Consider the following 21,566-nt stretch of genomic DNA (forward strand, 5'->3'; position numbering starts at 1 on the left):
TGAGATGGAAATTGTCAAGAATTTGTTTGTTTCTATTTTACTCAGGTTTCTAATTTTATTTTTGTTCATGGTTACTAATATAAATCATAGACTACAAGGATTTTTGCTTTTGTTGAGTGCATTGTTTAAAAGTCAGAAGGTAAAATATGAGATAATAAGAAAATTAGGGTAGATAGAGGTGGAATGATATTTCAGGCAGGATTTCAGTACTTGGGATGAGGAGGTGTGAGTTAGCTGGGCCCAGACTAAAGATTCTTGAGAATTAGGACCCAAGAAAGTGATGTGCTGTTGGTACTGGGCTATGCAAAGTGAAAAGGGGTCTTCTCTCTTGCTTTGCGTTCCACTGAACTACTGATAAAATAGATCACTGATGTCAAATTCAGAGATGAATCTATTCCAATCATGACTAAAGAAATTTACCAGAAGACAGATAACCACTTACATGACATTTAAGAGAATAACTGAATATGAAGGATATTTCCAGGAATCAGGGAGACTGAATAAAAGAATAAATTTAAGCCCCAAACTGAAATACATCATTTATTTGAACTTGTTCTTTGATCTTTAAAACCTAAAGTTCTGTGTTCGCTGAGATTTTCCAGGAATAATCTAACCACAAATTCAAAACATTCTTTTAATGTTTCCTTACTATATTTCACAAAAACTCTTGTGGGAAGGAGTAAGATTTATAATCATGCCCATTTTAAGTTGTGTAAATACCAAGGGAAAAACTATGGGGAGCTGGCCTGGGTTTCCAGGATGCAATAGTGTTGGGTGGCTTTTTTTTCCCTTTCAATTTTTTTACTTTTACAAAAGTTTACGCTTACAGAAAAGGTACACAAATAGTAGACATACCATTTGTCTTTCATCTAGCATCCCCTGAAGTTAACATCTTACTTAACCATAGTATAATTATCAAACCCAAGAAACTGACCCTGACACAATGCTAAATAACCAATCTACAGATCTTATTTTGAATTTTACCCGTTTCCCACTAATGTTCGTTCTCTGGTACAGAATTCTATCTAGGTTCCCATATTTCATCTATTTTCATGTTTTCTTAGTCCATGATTTGTGACAATTCCTCAGTCTTTTTATGATCTTGTTACATTTAAAGAGTACTAACCAGTTATTTTGTAGACTGCCCCTCAATTTAGATTAGTCTGATGTTTCCTCATGATTAGATTGAGTGCATGCATTTTGAGAAAGTTGCCGCAAAGGCACTATGTCCTTCTCAGAGCATAATATCAGAGGGCACGTGATGTCGTTGTGTCTTGTTATTGGGCATTTAACCTTTACCACTTAGTTAGGATGTGGTCTGACAGGTTTGGCACTGTAAAGTTAACAATTTTTCCCTTGGTAATTAGTAAGTATGTCTTAGGGAGACACTTTGAAACTATGCAAGTATTCTTTTGCCCATTTTTTTCTTTATTTCTCTTTTATTAAAGAAGTTGAAGGTTTACAGAAAAAAAATCATGTAGAAAATAGTTCCCATCAATTTCTACCTTCAAATCTGTCAATATTTGCTTCATATATTTGGGGGCTCTGCAGTTAGGTGAATATATTTATAATGGTTATGCTTTCTTGTTGAACTGACTTCTTTATCAGTATATAGTGACCTTTGTTTTCCTTCCTAACAACGTTTGACTTAGAATCTGTTTTATCTGATGTTAATATAGTTACTCTACATCTTTTTTGGTCACTGTTTGCATGGTATTTTTTTTTCCAAACTTTCACTTTCAACCTGCTTGTGTCTTTGAATTTAAGGTGAGTTTCTTGTATGCAGCTTATAATTGGGGCATGATTTGTATTTTATTTTTCCTCTATTCAGTCTTCATAGAGACCGCCAAAAATTTCAGTGTTAACTGTATTTCAAATCGTCATGGTGGGTATTGGGAAAAGTTTTCAATTTGCAATAACCACACCAGTTAAACCTCATTGCCACTGGACAAAGCTGGGTTATGTTTTTTTATCCTTTCTTCCAATCTCTGTCTTTTTATTATTTGATCTTTGTAAATCTTTTATCATTTTTATCACTCCATTCTTTCATTATTGTGTACTTCCATAATTTTTGTTAAATTCTGAAATAATAAATGCCTTTTGTATACGTTAACCTATTACATAGTGTGCTGGTCTGAAACTGTTTTGTACCCTAGGAAAGCCATGTTCTTCCAATCCAATCTTAGACTTATGGGTAGAAAATTTAGATTAGGTTGTTTCCATGGAGATGTGCTCTCTTCACTCAAGGTGGGTCTTAACCCACTTATTGGACTCTTTTAAGGTCTTTTAAGGACCCGAGCTTGGGTCTCCAGCATGGCAGGCAAGAATTCTGCCACTGAGCCAGAGACATTTTGGAAAAAGCTCAGATGCTTGGAGACAGACAGAAGCTTAGAGAGGAGGCCACTGGAACCAGGAACTGAAAGTCAAGAAATCTGAGAGCAAAGGACAAGCAGACATCACTATGTGCCTTCCCATGTGACAAAGAAACCCCAGACAAGATCAACCTTTCTTAAGTATCCTCTTGTTGATGCCTTAATTTGGGCATTTCATAGCCTTAGAACTATAAATTTGTTACTAAATAAATCCCCTTTGTAAAAGCCAATCTATCTCTGGTATATTACATTCCGGCAGCATTAGCAAACTGAAGCACACGGTATTTGCTTGAGCAGCCAAAGAAACTAAAACAACAGTCTATACAAATTGGCTTTGCTTTGGCTGGTGCCTATTAAGATCAGCCTAGGGTGAATATGAAACTAAGGCCCACTATGTCTTTAATGAGCCTGCTTCTTGTCTTGGGTTTCTGCTTGATCATGACCTTAGGAATTCCCCAGTACAGGAATTTGCATGCCCATTTTGCTTCCTATAAAATAGATGTTCCCTTTTTCTAGGTGCTCTCTTGCACAACTTAAAGCAGATAATCCTTTCCTCCATGCTTCTTTGACTAATTGTTTCTTACATAACTTTTGCCAGCTGCAAGCTACTTCTATCTGCAGGTAAAGTTCTGGGAGGATGAGTCAGAGATGAGTTTCCTGGTTCCATCTTTCAGGCTGCCACCCATTGGATTGGCACAGACATACAAGCATCCCAGATCTTGTATTGAGGCTAGTCTTCTCTCTCTGGAACAGGGCCAGGGACCCACAATGGGTGTCCAGGCTGGCTCCATACAGAACCAGGGATGGGGTGGGAGAAGGGCCAGCAAGGGTCTCATGAGCGTCTACTGTTATGAAAGTGCTTTCTTGATTCAGCATCTGCCCAATTACCAAAACTCTTTAAATCTTTTCCAGAGTTTTGAGGAATATGGCTTTAGCAGTTTTTTGCTAGTTGCTCAAGATTCTGTTGGGGAATAGCATCCTAGAGTGTCCTACTCCATCATCTTGGTTGACCAGCTTAGGTTGTATTATTTTACTTGTGGCTGATCTATCTTAAAAGTTTCTATCGAACAGAGGAGCACTTCATTTCCAAGCAGCATGCCAATTTTTCACTGGATCTCTGCTTCTAGGTCTAATGAAACCACAGCATTGTGGATGGACAGTGGAGGACTTTTGATGAGAATAATCCTCTAAACTGTCTGTTATCTGTGACAATAAGAAAAATGATAACAATAGAAACCTATAAACATAAAAACATTCTATCTCTTCTTCAAGGCCAATTAAAACCACCTCCTCCATGGTCCTTTGTCTCAGCTCCTCAATCATTTTAATCTTGACTTTCTTTTATCTTCCATATTGTACTTAGTTTAAATGCACTTATGATGATTTACTTAAACATTTACATTCCTTATGCTCATTTTAATTCTTACCTAAATAGACTAAATTTATTACCCTGAAGTACTTAGTAAAATGTTTTTTATAGGTACTCCAAATAAGTTTTAATTATAGCATAGTGTAAGTGTTAACATTAAATAAATAACCATTTATATTAATTCCTAATAATTATTTCTCTTAACGAGTTGAAAAATTAAGGTTTTCCATAAATAATTTAGTAATGTATTTATTCATGCGGGAGATTTTGCTATTATTATGTGCCAGGCAGTAGGGATACAGTGATGAACAAGAAATAAATGTCCCTTCACTCATAGTATTCAGTGCATAAAGGGAAACGAGAATAAACAAGTAAATAAGTAAATCAAATGATAAGTTCATACTGTGATAAACGCTGTAAAGATGATAATATCACAGGATAATATGATAGGTGATTGAGTGGCTACTTCAGATAAAATTATTAGGAAAGTCTTCCATGAGGCAGCGACGTTTGAACTGAGAGTTAAATGCGAAGGAGAGAGCCTAGCAAACATTAGTGAAAAGGACACTGTATCACTGTGTGCACAGAGATTAGCGGGTACAAAGGTCTTGAAAACAGCTTAGTATGTTAGAAGTACAGAAAGAAAGTCACTGAGGATTGAGTTTATTGTATTCAGGGAAGTGCCGCATAAAATGATGTTGGAGGCGGTTATTTTCTAGTTGCAATGGAAATAATGCAGCTTCCCTAAAAAGATTTGCACACCACCTTCAGTAGCACATGGGCAGGCCTGAGTGAAGAGTTCTCACCAACAGAATATGAACAGAAGTGCTCTGTGAAACTTCCAGGCCAATGCAGCCAAGCAGTGTTCCTCCTCTCTGTTTACTAGAGATAGAGGACTGTGTAGTCCTAAGGATTTCAGAACTACAAGATGAAATTAGCCTGGAGGAAAGCTTCTCACCAACCAGGAAAACCAGCATTGGACCATTATGTGAGTAAAAAATAAACTTCTTGGTCTTAAATGATTGAAATTCTTAAGTTTCTTTGTTATAGCAGACTGCAGAAACCATGTAATGATGACTCAGGATCCTTACAAACCTGAACAATTGTCGTCCTTATACTTCTCTACTTGAGACCACCGGCTCAAGTACAGAGGCAGGGAAACGGGAAGATGTGACTGCAGGGGTCTTGGTGAGCAATGACACTCAGTTACTTTGTGCAGTAGAAATGAAGATGGAGAGAAGTAAAAATATTCGGAACGTATTTTGGAGGTAGATTCAGCAGAACCTATCGGTGGTAGAGAGAAGAAAAGTGAGAAACATTCTGTCAGCCATGTTATGTTTATTTTTGCCTTATTTCACAAAAAAAAGCATCCAAATCAGAACAATCTTCCTCTTCATCTTTTCACCCATGTGGCAGGTAAATGTTTTTCTCTCTGGAGGTTCTTATAAAACACTTTTTCTTATTTAATTTAATCATATTTAATAATCTTGAAACATTTATTGAATGAGGAAATAGAAATTAAGCTGAAAACTCTTAACATAGCCTAATCTTTTAAATAATGGCGTGTGGTTGACCTGAACAAAGTACAGTAGGATTACAGTCTCCTTTGATTTGGAGAATGCACCTCAGTTTATGTAGTGTAAATTTATGTTTACTTTCTTTAGTAACCACATTATATAGCTATCTTATTTTGAGCTAATAGGTAATACAACTTCCCAAATCTTTTTTTTTTTCTCTTTAAGCCAGCTAGGAAAGTTCATCTGATGGTAAGAGAAATTCAACTACAATGTTTTCTGTTTTTCCTTGCATAGTAAGAAATCCAAAAGTTATCAGTCCAGAGATATTGTAAGGAGCAAATCCTTGCATAATTCAAATGTATAAATCAGTCTTTTAGTTAAAATATCATATAGTTGAAAAATTGGAATGGCCTAAGTAGGAAACACAAAATCTAATAGCATTTTAGCTGTTACAAAGTAAAAAGATTGTGGATTTTTAGTACAGAATGGATAACTCAACAATAGCACCATAAATGGTTTCTAGGCAGAAAAAAAAAAAACTAAACACAAGGAGGAAAAAAAGACAAATGTTAGTCTATTTATTTTTATCATGAAAACAATAAAAATCATAAATATCATAGAAGTTCTTTCCATAAAACTTCTACTATCTTATGGCCAAAATTGATTTAATGGCCACCTAAAGCTACAAAGGGATCTGAGGCAATTATGAATTTTAATCGAGCACATCAACATTCTGAACAAAGTTGGGGTTTTCAAGGGAAGAAGGGGAATGTATTAGATACGGTATAGACTAATGTGCTTTAACAAAAACCACCCCCAAATTACATGGTTCAACAATCCAGAGTATCTTAGACCTCCTACTTGTATATCTAACATGACATTCCAGTCTCATCATTTTCCAGGCATCTGGAAAAGAGGCAGAGACTAGAGGAGCAGACATCTAGCTTCTTTTTTAGGGGTGAAACTCACAAAGGGGATCCATTAATTCTATTCTATTGACCAGAACTTAGTTGTATGGCTCTTTCTAGCTGCAAAGGAGGCTAGAAAATGTTGTGTTTAACTGGGTTCCATGTGTCTGTTAATAGTTGAATATGAAGATTGGTAGATATCAAGAGATTTCACCAAAGACGTCTCTCTTCCTTTCAGGTTTGTAGGGATCCTTCAGTCAGCTTCCTCTGGATACAATTATTCAACAATCAAAACACATTAATCACATCGACACTTAGTTTATGATTCTCTATCTGCTGAAAATATATCATTAATAAGGAAAAGACAGGCTCATTCATTAATCCAATCATCATTAAACAAACAGTGACTGAGCACCTAGTTTCCAGCAGAAACTAAGTTCTAAGGGAAGAACATTGCAGAAAAGAACAGAAACAGTGTATGAGGGTAGGAAAGGGCACTCAGAGAAGGATGAGTGGTTTGATGGGCTCTTATTACACAGGACAACAAGAGGAGGAAAGGGTGAAAGGTAGTTAAAAGTGGATGCCAGCTTATAGAGTTTGAATTTACTTATTTGAACACTTTATATAAAGCTATAAATAAAAGAATGGCATTTTCAGAAGTGTGTTTTGGGATGCAAGTGGTTGTTGTTCAGTAGAACTGAAGTTCAGCAGGGATTCATAGCATTGCAGTAGTCCACATGGGAAGTAATGAAGGAATTCATTTGGGAAAGAGAGAACAAATTTGAAAGACACAGATGTAGAATCAATGGGATTTGGCAACTCACCGTAGCTGAGGAAATGTGGGAGAGGATAGAATGAATCACAGTGGCTAAGCTGTATGACTCGGAATCTGGTATTGACATTAGCAGAAAGGTGAAACACAGGAAAAACATGTGGGGAAAAGAAGGGGAAACGGTGAGTCCAGCTTTGAACTTAAGTTTGAGATCTCGTTCAGGAGTGGTGTAGTAGCTATGGTATGTGACTAAGGAAAATAAGCATTTTGTGTTCTGCAACAGTTGGGACTATGGATATTCTCACACTATTCTGGGAAACTCTCCCAACTCAGCATTTGGCTGCAGTCATTGTAAGCCCTTGAGAGTCATTCAGGAAATTCCATGTGCTTATGACTTTACTTTGAAAGTGTACACCCAGGAAAAGGCACAAGTTACGAGGCACTTTGTAAAGTCAAAACTGTACTATGCTGACAATAGGCCTGAAGAAGCCAAGAACCCTTTGGGGACTTCCTCTAAGAAACACCATATGTCTGCCTTGGATTTCATGAGCAAGACAGATCTAAGGGCACACTTGAAATTTGCACCCAGTGGTATAAGATACAGTGACAGACCATTAAAGAAAGAATAAGAACCTATAATAAAAAAGCCAGCTGAGTTTCCAAGAATGTAATGAATAGTTTTGTAGTAATATTGTACTAAATTTCATTAAGCTAAAGCGCCACAGATAATCAATAATACCTTCATGAGATGCTGGACATGAGACGCTAACCAACCTCTATAAAGGCAGGAACATACAAACATATACGTAAAAGTCTACCATGATGGGAGACTAATATTAGAAAAATTTGTCCCAAACCAATCCAAACTCTGCCTTCAGGCCCATGTCTTCATATACCATGTCACCAAGGCTATATTCCTTCTTACATTCCTTGATTTAATCTTTTTGCTTTCCCTTTTTTCCTATCTCTTTCAAACATAAGCATTTCTAAATGTCCTTAGTGATGGACTCCCACTTCAGTCCATGCCGGGTTGCCCTTTGTCTGGTTTGTTACATTGAAAGGTCCTCACTGAAATAGACCCCTGGCTATGCTCTGAAACTGTTCTCCTAAAACATGCTCTCAGGGCCTCCCAGGAAGTGAGCCTGCCAGCCCTGGCCTTGCCTCCTTCCTACTTGCGCTTCATTGTCAGCCAACTAGGAAAACAGGTAACGATGTATACTTGAATGCCTGTGCACTTAGATTTTTAAGAGTTGTAACCTGTAAGTTTGGAAATAATTTTGTCGTCATGTATTAGAGTCATATCATACAATTAGATTTATCATCAATAAAAGTAGGGAGCGTTCTCAGTTTGTCATATTCAACAAAGATTTTGATAAGAGGAATCCTGGAATTACTTTAGCCAATGAGATTACATTGGTGAATGGATGCACTGACTGCCCTCAAAGAAATGATAATCCAGTAACCAAGAGAATTTTTAAAATTTATTATTATAGTACACTAAGATAGGTGATGGGAGTTTGCACAGAAAGGTTTTCCTACTTTGTTATATGTAGACATATATTTATACCTAAAAAGTCTCACTTACCCCAGTATCCAACTGCAGAGTCAATTGAAAAATCATACCCACTAATAAAATGTCTATATTGATTATAACTGATTACAGGAATTTGTTGTATAAGAAACTATGCTTGTATGGGGCAAATATGTTTACTAATAAAACAGCAATGGCTAGTCACAGCAATTTTCAATATTTGGTCTAAGACCCTCTTGGGGGGAAGGGATCCCCAAAAATCTTTCAAAGGGCCTGTGGGGTCAAAATTATTTTCATAATCATACTGAGACTTCGCTGTTTTCATTCTCTTGAGTGCAGGGTAGGGCTTTCCAGAAGCTACATTAAGTAAGATATTGCAAAGGATTGAATGCAGAAGCCTATATGAGAATCCAGCTGTCTTCCCTGAAGTCAAATATTAACAAGATTTTCAAAAATATGAAACAATACAACTACATTTTCTCACTACATTTTTTATTTAGTTAGTATAATTATTTTCATAGACATGCTATTGGTCTGAACATGTAATGATTTATTATCGTTATTTTTCAGTGAATTAATAAATAAATACTTAAAATTTCTTCCCAGTTTTAATTCCTAATATGGTAAATATTGATAGATGTAACTCATATAAAAGCCCTTTGGGGTTCTTAAGTTTTCTGAGTGTGAAGTGTCTTTGAGACCAAAATTTTTGAGAATTGTGCCCTAGCGTAATTCATAGTATCTGGTGTTCTACCTGAGGAATCTATATGGACCTATTCTTGCTTTCTTGGCATTTTTAACATCACACAGACTGAAGAATGTGGACATAAATAGTAACAAAAAAAGATAGAAGTCTGGCAATTTGCAATAGAAAGCAAAAATAAATACTAGAGAATTGCGTATCTAGTTGAGGAGCCAGGGAAGCATTGTTTTCACATAAGGGCAGAGAATGAAATTATATTTCATCTTATCAACCTGGGAACATGTGCTGTCTGAATCTGTTATGCACCCTGGAAAAGCCATGTTCTTTTTTTTTTTAATTTTTTTTAAGCATAACAACATACAAACATGAACATTCTTACCATATGATCATTCCATCCTTGGTATATAATCAATAACTCACAATATGATTGCATATTTGTATATTCTTCCCCATGAATCATTTCTTAGAACATTTGCATCAATTCAGAAAAAGAAATAAACACAAAAAAGGAAAAAACTCATACATACCATATCCCTTACCCTTCCCTCTCTTTGATTGCTGGTATTTCCATCTACCCAATGTATTTTAGCCTTTGCTTCCCCTATTTTTTTTCTATACCCCTTATACTCCCTTTCATTGATCACTAGCATTTTAATCTGCTAAATTTATTTTAACATTTATTTCCCCTATTATTTATTTATCTTTAATCCATATATTTTACTCATCTGTCCATACCATAGATAAAAGGAGCATCAGACACAAGGTTTTCACAATCACACAGTCACATTGTGAAAGCTAGGTCATTATACAGTCATCTTCAAGAAACATGGCTACTGGAACACAGCTCTGCATTTTCAGACACTTTCCTCCAGCCTCTCCAATATACCTTAACTAAAATGGTGATATCTATGAAATGCGTAAGAATAAACTCAGGATAACCTCTTGACTCTGTTTGAAATCTCTCAGCCATTGACACTTTATTTTGTCTCATTTTTCTCTTCCTCCTTTTGGTCTAGATGGTTTTCTCAATCCCTTGATGCTGAGTTCCAGATCATTCCAGGATTTCTGTCCCACGTTGCCAGGAAGGTTTACATTCCTGGGAGTCATGTCCCATGTAGAGAGGGGGAAGGCAGTGAGTTTGCTTGTCATATTGGCTGAGAGAGAGGCCACATCTGAGCAACAAAAGAGGTTCTCTGTGTTCTTTTAATCCATTCTTATAGAGGTGGAACTGTTGTGGGTGGGACAATTTTATTTAGGTCGTTTCCATGGAAATGTGACCCAGTCCATTCCAGGTGAATCTTAATGCCCTTGTTGGAGTCCTTTATGAGAGTACAAAAGGCAGAGACACTTTGGAGAGAGCGCAGAGACAGAATCAGCTCAGGAGAAACAACTAAGGACCCACAGAAGCCCAGAGACAGTTTGGAGAGGACCATCTGACATTGCCGTGTGCCTTCCCATGTGACAGAGGAACCATGGATGTCAGCAGCCTTTCCTGAGAGAAGGTGATTTCCTCTTAAAGCCTTAATTTGGACATTTTCATGGCCTTAGGACTGTTAATTTCTAATCAAATAAATTTCCATTGAAAAGTGAGCCCATTTCTGGCATGTTGCAAAATTCATTTGAAATGAGGCTGTATAATGATAGCATTCAGAAATATATGCATTTACTCCATGTTTGCTCTCAAGAAATCAACTATCAGAGACAGAAATTAGCTGGAATAGCCAGAATGATTTTAATATCTGAAAAATGAAAGCTTATATTTAAACGCCATTTTGAACTTCAAATAACCCTTTCAGTTCACACAGAAAATTTTGGCATGGATATTCATAGAAGCTATATTCATGATAGCTAAACTGAAGAAACAGTGCAAATGTCTATCAGCAGGTAACTAGTTCATTTGTACAATAAAATACTACTAAATAATATTAAAAATTGATCACTTTTACATACAACAAATGGATCCATTGCAAAAAAAGGAGACAGACACAGAGTGATGTATGCTATATGCTTTCTTCTGAATACATTAAATTCCAGAAAATGCAAAGTAATCTATGGTGACAGAAAACAGAACAGTGTTTGGGGGTGTGCAAGGGAGAGGCTGCAAAATGGTATGAGGAATCTTTTGGAGTGACGGAAATATTCTGAAATTTAATTGTGGTACTGGTTCCACAGGTAATAACCTGTCAAAACTCATCAAGTTGTACACTTTATATGGATTCAGTTTACTGGAGATAAATAAATTATACCTCAATAAAGTTCATTTTTTGAAAGCACTTTAATACAAATAACCTCATTTGATGATCTTAACAATCCTGTGACATAAAAGAGAAAATCATGATCTTATTTTGTGAATGAGGAAATTAAGTCTTAAGAGACTTGCCCATGACCAGCAACTCTCAGAGCTTGAGAAGACAGTTGCAAAGAGTAATGATTTTCAAGCTTTTCAATGTGGATTTTTCTTATTATTTTTGTTAAATACAATACTCTGCAGAACTCCATTGTATAAAACAGTAAAGGCTGCCTGTTCTGATTGGAACAGAGATGGGTATGAGTGTGGGCTGACCGGGGATGCAGGACAGAAGTTCCTCTACAGGAATCTAGGGCTCTAACACAGTTTGAAACCCCCCAAGATGATGGAAAAAGCATGGATTCAGAAAACAGAAACCTTTCCTTTAACCTCTGCTCTGTTCTTTACTAGACAAATAAAAAGCATAGAATTTTTCAGGGACTAACTTGTCAATACAGTGCAAGATATCTAAGTGGCTAATATTTTGGATACTTTCAAGAATGCTGAGAATGAAGATTCCACGAGTAATGTTGCATGAGACTAATCGCCTGGGAGAAATCATAAAAGTTGAACCAAATGAGTTATATCAGTGACAGTAGGAAATCTCTAGGCAAAAACTTAAGCCTTTTTTCTTTCCCTAATTCTCCCACTTCAAGTCAGTCACTGCAGCAGATTCACTCAGCTGATTTGCACACTGAAGTAGGTCAACATCTCTCATCTCCATTATTCAGAACAGCCAGCATCCCTCTACAACAGCAAAAGTCCCCCCTCCATCCCTATCCAGTCCACTATACACACTTCAGCCAGAATAGACATCCCCAAAAGATAATCAGTTCCTTCTATTTGTCTGTATGAAATTCTGCTGGGAACACCATTCCCTTGAGGAAAATGTTAAAACTCCTCCTCATGATTTCCAATGTCTTAATAATCTGAATTCTACTGCTCTTTTAGTAACTCTTTCACTGCACTCAACCTGAAACTCTTCCCTTTAGCCAAATGAAATGTTTCCAGTTCCTTAAGCACAAGCCCAGTTCTGGGCTTTCAAATATGTTACTACTTCCTCTCTCCAAACACTGCTCCTGCCTCTACTCATCCTTTCATGTCTCAGCTTAGTGCTTATTTCTTTTGGAAGCCTTCCCTCATATCCCACACCTTGGCCAGGTGCTCCTCCTATGTACTCCTTTAATACTAAGTGCTTCTCCCATCATTATGTTTATCACAGCATTATAATTAACTGTCTATGTGCATGTTATTTCCCTCAGAATTGTGAATTTCTGGACAAACCGAAATGCCCACCATTTTCTCTTCAGCATCTAGGGTGCACCTTACACAAACTATGTACTCAATAAACAGTTTTTGAATGAATTGACTGAATAAGCCATAGTAACAAATGGTCAGAGGAGATGGTCCAGGAACTTCTGGATAGCACCAGATTAAGATAACATGTTTATTGCAGCTGGGCCATGTTGCTTCCTTCAAAAATGAAGGTCATGGAAAGTGAGTGTGTTTTCATGACTCGACATCTCTCTGGTTGAATGCTAAGTGAAATGGGTGAATTTAAGTGCAGCACCAAAGATTTTAATTCCTGTAAGGAAAATATATGGAACACTAACGTTTTCTAAGATATTATTCTTTCCCAGACAAGAAGGGTTTTCTTACAGTTCAATCCTTAAAGCACTTCTATGATTAGGTTTACGACTTGTTTTGGGTATAAGGGCCCAGTCCAATGAAACTAATACAGCAAGTTAAAGGGGAAAATATCGGTAAGCTGTAAGCATGTTAGGATAATTGAATCCAACATGCATAAATTGCTTTCAGATGAAAGACTCCAAGAACTTGTTAAATCGTAAATATTGAAAACAATTATCTGCATCCAATCTAAAGTAAAATAGATTTCCATTTGTACAACAAATTAGATTCAGGTATTTCTGTGGGTCAGCATTTTTTTTTGAAGGTAGGGGAACTCTTCTGGCATTTACTGCTTCTGATTCAGAGATGGAAGGGATTTGGTAACCGTGTGGAAGCCTTCGTCTTGCACTTGTCTCACAGCAATTACATTGGAAGGGGTCCTAGACTTGTGGGGTGTGGGATGTGGGATAAATTTGGAGAAAGACCACAATATGTAAATAAAACCTGCCAGTTTTCCAAAATACCTAACCACAAGACTTCACATTTTGGCAGCTTAGAAAGAGTCAAATGTGCTTTATTCTGAGAACAAATTTTATTCTCAGCAGGGAGAATTATGAATCCCAGCTAAAGCAAGCAACTACCAATAACCAAAGTTAGAGGAATTTAAAAATATAGCCTATGTAGTAAAATTTAGCAATCACACATTGTGAGACAATTTTAATAAAAAGTCCAACAAGATCAATGGAATCTTTGAAGTGGGTATGCTTTTAAGCTCTGTCTATAAGAAATCCTACAGAAGAAGATTGTTTCTGAAGATGAATCATTGGCATTAAAACACTTTATGTTGATGAAATCTGCGAATTTGCAGCATCATTAACTCAGTGACAATATTTGAGTCTGAGATAAGGGCTTACTACAATTTTAAGTTAACAATGTCATAAAATGGTTGCATTTTATATCATTGGTATGTGACTTTTCTTAACTCTGGGACCCTTTAAGGCAGTCTGAAAGTCAAAAATAGATAATCCATCTGAAAATATTGTTATACTTCTCCAGAACATCGGTATTGCTGTTGGCCAGTGAAAACAACTGGTTCAGATCCCAAATAACACTAAACTTGTATGATATCCATGACTGTAGGTCCCACTGCCAACCCACATTGAAACATGGCCAACAGAGCTGTTCATCTTCTCGGCCTGCTTGAAAAAAAATGGCCTGCAGGGCTCACTCCCTCTGCCACAGGCCTCCAGTGTTGGATTTTATCACATCTAGAGATCCAAGGAGGAATAAAGAATTCAGCTGACAATGGAGACACCTAGGGTACTGCCTTGATTAGTTTCCATTAAGAAAAAAGGTAATTATGGACTTCTGCTTCAATCTGAGGCTTAGAAGGCGGGGGTGGGGGAGTGGGCTTAATAAATCCCATGAAACAAGGAGTGGGAGGGAGCAATTCCAGTAACTGTCTCAGAAGGGAGTTGGCAACCATAGATAAGGACACAGTAGTAGAGATTTATTCAGATCAGATAGTGATTAGAGGTAAACTCCCTTTTTTAAAAAGTGTGTTCATTCACTTCTTCTTCCATTCATTCAAGAAATACACACTGAGAACTTTCTATGTACCTTTGTCTGTGATTAACTCTACTAGGCACTGAAGATACAGCAGTGCACAAGAATGGAACACTCTGTCCTCATGGAACCTCCTCTCTGGCAAGAGTGGTGTGAGTGTAGAAGAAGGTAAGGAAATAGAAAGATATAAACATTTCACATACCCATTTTGGAGGGAGGGCAGGAAACTGCAAAGAGTTGGGGTAGGGAGAGCCTCGCTTCCCACCTTCCCAGTGTGGAAGTTAGTGGGAAATAACTCTCATTTTCCGGTAGCCAGTACCAGACATGCTTTATCCCAGGAATCTGAGCCTTAAGGAAGTGATGCAAAGGCTCAGAAACAATTAGAAATTATTCATGAATGTTAGACTTGCAGGGTTCTGAATCCAATAGTATAGCACCAATATCAGAAGTAAAGTTCTTAAAAGACAGTAACTCTGGTGTGATGTGGCTCAACTTTCAGCTGTTCCAGACTCTGGCTTCCTGCCAAGTTCCCTATCCTGACTTTTCAGCAACTCATCCATCTCTTTCCTATACCTATTAATGCTTCAATTGAACAGAGTGGTATGACACCAAGAATGGTGACTGAGAGAGACATTAAACAAGTAGTACTGAGGTTATTTATGGTAAATGCTATAAAGGAAGGTTAGTCTTTTTGCATAGCAAACAAAGAAGATAGCCTGGAATGCTAGAAGCCACCAAAGGAAAGGAAAACACACAAAATGAGGACAAGGCAACACGAAGCTCCTACCTGGGTCTGAGAAGTTGAACCACAGAAAGACCCAGGTAGGATTTAACATTCCTGCTATGATACCCTTTACTAATCACAAACAATTCAACAAAAGTTTCAGAAGAGATTTGTATTCCTGCCTGTGTGTTACACAATCCCTATATTCAAGTGCTGATGGCTTCATATCTCTTCCATTCACACTACAATTGTTCAGTGCAGACTCCCATCATCTCTCTCCGGGGCTAGCACTGCAGTGCTCATTCTATACTATAGTGTGATTATGTCAGTTCAGGGTCACTCCATCAGTCCCTCATCTAAACAATAAAGTGTGTAACAAGGTATAAAATCCTTTCTAATGGTTTGTACTACTTCCACCTCTCCCTCCCACCTCAAACATTGCCTTGTAGCAACATGTGATTCCATTACTATGTTTTTCTTCACTCCCTGGGTTCTCTGGGCCTGAATTATACACTTTCCTCCACCCTTTACCCACCCTTCTAATTCATCTTCAGTGAAAGAGCTTCCAAAAGCTTCCCTGGGACCCCTGGGCTGAATTAAGAGCTCCTGTAGTAACTTGTATATATCTCTTGCCATAGCACTGTCTACATTTTGTTGACATTACTTTTTCATGTCTTGGCCAATTCTCGGTAAGTTTCTAAAGAAAAGGTCTGTGTCTATTTTGATCTCCCCAGCATCCAACAGTGTTTGAGTGAAAAAATAAGCTCTAAAAAATGTATGCTGAATGAAATTATGCACATAGTGTTCTTTTTAACAGCAGTTTTTAAATCTGGATTCACTGAAAGGCTTGATTTATGTAATTCACATTCTTATTGTGTTTGCTTTTTTTTTTTTCAGAGCTATCTCTTCCCCCTTAATCTCTGAACATTTTAATAACCAATAGGATCTTCCTTGAAAAGTTAAAAGATGGAGATGACAGAAAATAGGAAGATAAGAAACAGAAATCTGAGGGAGTAATGTTGCTGCAAAAAAAGATGAGTCACAGAGGGAGACATTTGCACAATGAAGGAGGAAAGAGTAGGAAATGAGGAGGCTTAATTATGGTGCATGATTCAACCACAGATTAGACTGCTATAGCTTACTTTTAGTTTTCTTCACTTCTATTTTAACTGTACTAATCAGTCTTCCTGAAGTAATCTATTTCTAGGAACATATATTTGGCCAGATGTGCAATTCCTATTACTGGCCACCCTGACCTGCAAAAGACAAAAAACAGATTCTTTACAATGCTTAGCATGGTAGCCCCTGCCTTATTTCCCCGGGCCACCTAGGTAGTAAGTGCGGCAAAGGCTATCCTCAGGGGAACATACCTCCAGCCTGGTACCCATCCTTGAGAATATCAGCCTTTCCCCTTCACTTACCCAAACTCCAATTCATAGACCTCCATCTTTAATAGAGGAACAAGTAGGATTAAAAAAACTAAAAGCAGAGGGTGTTAATGTAGATAGTCCTGAGTTAATTTCCAATTCTATTTCTTCTAGTTGTGTGACCTTGGGTGCGTTGCTTAACTTCTCCAAGTTCATTTTCCTCATCTCTAGAATCAGAGTGTAATAATGCCTAACTCATGGGGTTTGCAGTGACACATTAATACTAAGGTCTGCAAATGTACTTGTGGTACTCTGAGTGCCATATCAGGAGCATAGTGAGTACATGCAATAAATGACACACTCTTTAATTTTCCTCAACTGAAAGGAATCCATTTGGGTCCATTGGTGACCTACTGGGTCATGTGTAATGGGGTCTGACAGCAATTCTTTTTTCCGTTCATCCTCTACTGTGTCTTCCAGAGAACCAAGTATGCAGAAAGCTCCTCCACCAAGTCTTAGTCATTTTCCTAGGAGATGATGGCTTTCTACTTTCTGGCCTACAACATCATTCCCTTTCTGGAGCAATAGGATGCTCCTGATACCAACCTGGAAGATCCTTCTTTGAAGTATGCTAAGGCTCATAGCATTTGCACTTTCAATCCTTGAGGATTTCATTGCATCCATGCGTGCTCATCATGGCTCATGTGTGGAAGTAAGTACTTAGTGAGTAATCCTGGCTGATTACTCAGCCCCTGCATCTTAATTAGTATTTGTGAATTTAGGGTTTCTGGAAAGTTTCATGATTTTCCTTAGCAAATGTCAAGGCATTACCATATATGTAGAACCCAGACTTCCATGGAGAGCTCCATGTGCCATGGAGGAAGGTCCTATTATGGGGTTTCCCCAAATGGATTATAGAATGGACTCTTCAAGATACACCTTAAATGTCACCTCCTTCTATGAACTCCTCTCAGACCTTTCTCAAATCAAGTGTGCTATTTTTTCCTCAGTGCTTCCATGTCACTGTATGTATAACCATTATAACATTTATCACTTTAGCTATTGGTCTTGTTAGCTTTAGATATTTAGGAACAGAAACTCTATCTTTACCTTTGTATCTCTAGTACTTATATATTATCATTTATAGTGTGCAGTTATTTCTCTCTATTATTTTCTCCTAGGAATTAGCCAGGAAAGACAGTATTCATACTATGCTGGTAGCTTTCCAAGTCATACAACTTTGGAATTTGGTAATATCTATTGATTCCACTAAACTGTGAGGGTGGATAGATGGTTCTACTCTTATTTCAGTCGTGGAGGGCTTTCCTGGATTCTTCTATCATATGAAGGAATTCCACCTAGATTGCCATCCCTGAAGCCCCCAAGACTTGGCCTCCCCATGCCTGCTGTTGTTTGTAGAGGTCATGGAAACCTAGCAGGTTACCCAAGCCTGCTCGGGCTGGATATAGAAAGGAGAAATTCTCAAAGATATGAGAAATAGCAGATGTGTGATTCTCCTACTGTCTTTTTCATCCTGGGGTAGTGCACAGAGACTCTAGGAGGTCTGGGTTTTGGTCTCAAAGAAGAGGGCTGAGTGATTGGGAATTATTAGTTCTGCTCTGACAGGATCAGGGGCTAAGATCTAATAGCAACATGTTGGGGAGCCTTAGCTCCATTCTTCTCCTGTCAGCAAAGCGCTGATTAAGGAAGCAAATGTGTTGGGAGTGAAACTACATAATGCAGTAAGTTGATAGTATTCTTTGTACCTCAGTATTCATGGTTGGGGAGCACCAGCATCTCCCCTGGAATAATAGGAAGACTGGGATCAAGCTGCTTACATGATGTCGTAGATGGGTGACCTGATTCAACACTTTAGCTCTCTTATAGGAATCATTGCCCAAATCACTCAGCTGTTAGCTGGTCATGTAGCTTCGCAGAAGATTAGCATGTAGGAAATTTGTAATGGACAGGTTAACTCTTATATTTCAATGGACTTAGAACTAGAACCTTTTGAAGGCTCTAATTAATTAGCATCCTCTGAGTCTAAGCAAAATTAATGGATCAAATTTAGCCAGATTGAGTCACTTCTTATGGACAGTCATTAACGCTTTGTAAAGAGTAATCATTAAGCCCCTTCAGGTCCGGAGATCAGTTGAACACCCGAGTAGCACACATTACTAGCACCTAGTATCTTTGTTAAGTGATGAATCTTCAATTATAGTAATCAGATCAACTTCGGTATCAAAGGGTTTCGATATGTTTATTATTTCCTGGATGCATGATTCCAACCTAATTGTAATAAGGGCTAATACTTAAGGGTGTCATCATTTTTATATCCTACCTCTCAATTTACTCCATCTGTCACACAGTACCCTAATACCTTCTTCCTGCCATGTGAGAAGTTCCTTTAAAATAGAAGGTCATGGATTTAGTGAGTGTTTAACAAAGGGCAGGAGCAAGAAGGCCCTGCTTCAACAAAGAAATCCATCAAGAAGCACCTCTAATAATACCAGTGAAGGGCTTATTTTAGGGCAGGAGCCTGCAAGAGGCACTTCCCAGATAATATCGTGTAACAATGGCATCTATTTATAAGGCAACATATTAAAATCACCTGGAGAGCTTGTTTTAAGAAAAAAATGGAGATTTAGATGCCACTCTTAAAGATTCAGGTTTAACTGGTCTTCGGGGGTGAGTGCTGGGTGTGACTGGAATATGAAAGCACAGTTGAAAACCATGCTGCTTACAACACTATTCAAAGCATGGTCTAGTTACTGGTGCTGATCATGGATTGCTTTTTTTTTTTTTTTTTTTTGCATAAACAGGCACCAGGAATCAAACCCAGGTTTCTGGCACGGCAGGCGAGATTTCGGCCTGCTGAGCCACCATGGCCCATCCACGAACTGTATTTTATTGGTGTTGTTCAAAAAAGCACAGAAACTTTTATAGCAAATGCACAGAATAATTGTATGTCTGTGGAATCTAATAATAAACTATTGAGGCTTGTATTTTCTATGTCTATTTTATTTTATTTTTTTTCTATGTCTATTTTATTTTTCACGTTGTTTCATTTTTCTAGTAATTCAATTCATTTTTATCATGTTTAAAACAATATCAATCTGTGATGGGATTTATATTAAAAAAAAGAAAAGCTAGTCCTTTACTTTACCTTGCTCTGTCTCTGTCTTTTTCTCTCTCACACACACACACTCACACACATAAGCACCCCCAGTAGGAATGGCAGATAATAGATGACATTAGGGTAAAGGCTGAATTTTCAAAGGTGTTTGGAAACTGCTGCTCTCTACCTGCTCCCAATAAAAGAAGGAAAGAATGATAATCAGGCAAGTACGTGATTATTTTCTGCAGTAACTTGTCTCTAGTAATGGGAAATGCTAAGTGGTTAAGTAATATCTCTCAAAAGCCCCCTCCCAAAAGGATTGCATTTGGCAGATTCTCGACCACAGTCAGTCCAAGGGGCTACTTTTTCCCACCTTCCAGTTCTAACCCTGATAATATCTATTCCCAGTGTCTCGGTATTATAGGACATCCAGAAGTAAATCTGACGAAAGGAGGAAACAGAGAAGGAAAAGAAGCAAGTAGAAGAGAAAGAAAACAGAGAAAAGAAAATAAGAAGAAAGGATGGAAATTCTTCATCTCACCCTGTCCCAGTGCTGTATAAGCTGATGTTACAAGTCTTTCCTCTCATGGCCAGAGACATAGAAGTTTGCAGCATCTGTATACAGCGTTTTGGTGGTACACATCTTCCCTTGGCCTACCTTTACTTCCTAGTTATGTTCCTAGTGATCCTCTGGTGTCTTGTTAACCTCAATAGCTGACTCAGAGAACAGTATCAGAGGAAAGTATATTGAATTAAGTGTCATGAGCCTTGAGTTCCAGTCTCACTTCTGCCATTAACCCAGCAGAGAGTATCTTGGAAAAGCTTATAGAAGTTGTGAATTACAATTTTTTTTTCACAAAAAGATTAAGGAATAGGGCTCGAGCATTTCTAAGATCTATAGTAAAATTGTTTTGTTTTTTTTTTTGACATGGGCAGGCCCAGGGAATCAAATCCAGGTCTCCGGCATGGCTGGCGAGAACTATGCCTGCTGAGCCACTGTGGCCCGCCCCATGGTAAAATTGTTTTGTTTCAAACTTTCACCCACTTTATATTATCACAAGTTGCCTACTTATATAAAAACAGACAAGATTAAAAGCTAAATCTTTGCCTTTGATTATTTAGAATGAGACACATGTGAGCTTGTTATGGTTATTACTGTTTGTTTGTTTTTCTGAACTTGATTATGGTCTGTTGGATCAAAAAATCCTACTTTTTTTAGAACAGATTATCAACTATGAAACTATGAGAAAAAGCAGCATGACTACCTTATAATAAATGTAAGTTGTATTTATTACTTGGGTGGTTAAAATAATTTATTAATCTAATAAAGATAGATATAATGAGAACCATATAGAAGATTTCTGTTCCACATTTATTTTATTCTTATACCATTCAGGAATTAGGAGGTTGAATGATACTTAAGATGGTAGTAATTTGGAAGATTTGGCTCTAGTGTGGATAATCAAAGGACGCTGCATACAGAATAGGAAAGTTATATGAGAATATTTTAATAATGATTTCCTTATTAATCTTTCTAAATTATTAATAATCAATATTATTCCCAATGATTATATAACAAAACATCCATTAATTTTCTGCCCACCGTTCAAAAAGAAATCCTTTAGCAGTCTTAGAACATACAGTTATAGAAAAGGCTACGTTTTCCTATGCAGGACCATTTTAGCCCTTGAGAAAAATCTTCC

The 21,566-nt window shown here is 37.5% G+C and overlaps 1 long non-coding RNA gene and 1 pseudogene across 4 annotated transcripts; one reads left to right on the top strand and one right to left on the bottom strand.

Moving 5' to 3' along the window:
* Positions 1 to 1,831: 1,831 nt before the first annotated feature.
* LOC143681752 (U4 spliceosomal RNA) lies at positions 1,832 to 1,956 on the bottom strand (annotated as a pseudogene).
* A 2,425-nt stretch (positions 1,957 to 4,381) lies between these two features.
* LOC143681456 (uncharacterized) lies at positions 4,382 to 21,225 on the top strand. 4 transcript variants are annotated; one of them, XR_013174646.1, is made up of 7 exons: positions 4,746 to 8,143; positions 10,189 to 10,674; positions 14,229 to 14,442; positions 14,734 to 14,822; positions 17,226 to 17,457; positions 20,272 to 20,498; positions 20,800 to 21,225. It is a non-coding gene; the product is annotated as an uncharacterized LOC143681456 (long non-coding RNA). The 4 variants fall into 4 exon arrangements; XR_013174647.1 differs by lacking the exons at positions 4,746 to 8,143; positions 20,800 to 21,225 and adding an exon at positions 4,382 to 4,729 and having other exon boundaries at positions 20,272 to 20,778; XR_013174645.1 differs by lacking the exon at positions 20,800 to 21,225 and having other exon boundaries at positions 20,272 to 20,778.
* The last annotated feature ends 341 nt before the right edge of the window (positions 21,226 to 21,566 follow it).

This window comes from Tamandua tetradactyla, chromosome 4 (assembly GCF_023851605.1).
Source record: "Tamandua tetradactyla isolate mTamTet1 chromosome 4, mTamTet1.pri, whole genome shotgun sequence".
Taxonomy (NCBI): Eukaryota; Metazoa; Chordata; class Mammalia; order Pilosa; family Myrmecophagidae; genus Tamandua; species Tamandua tetradactyla.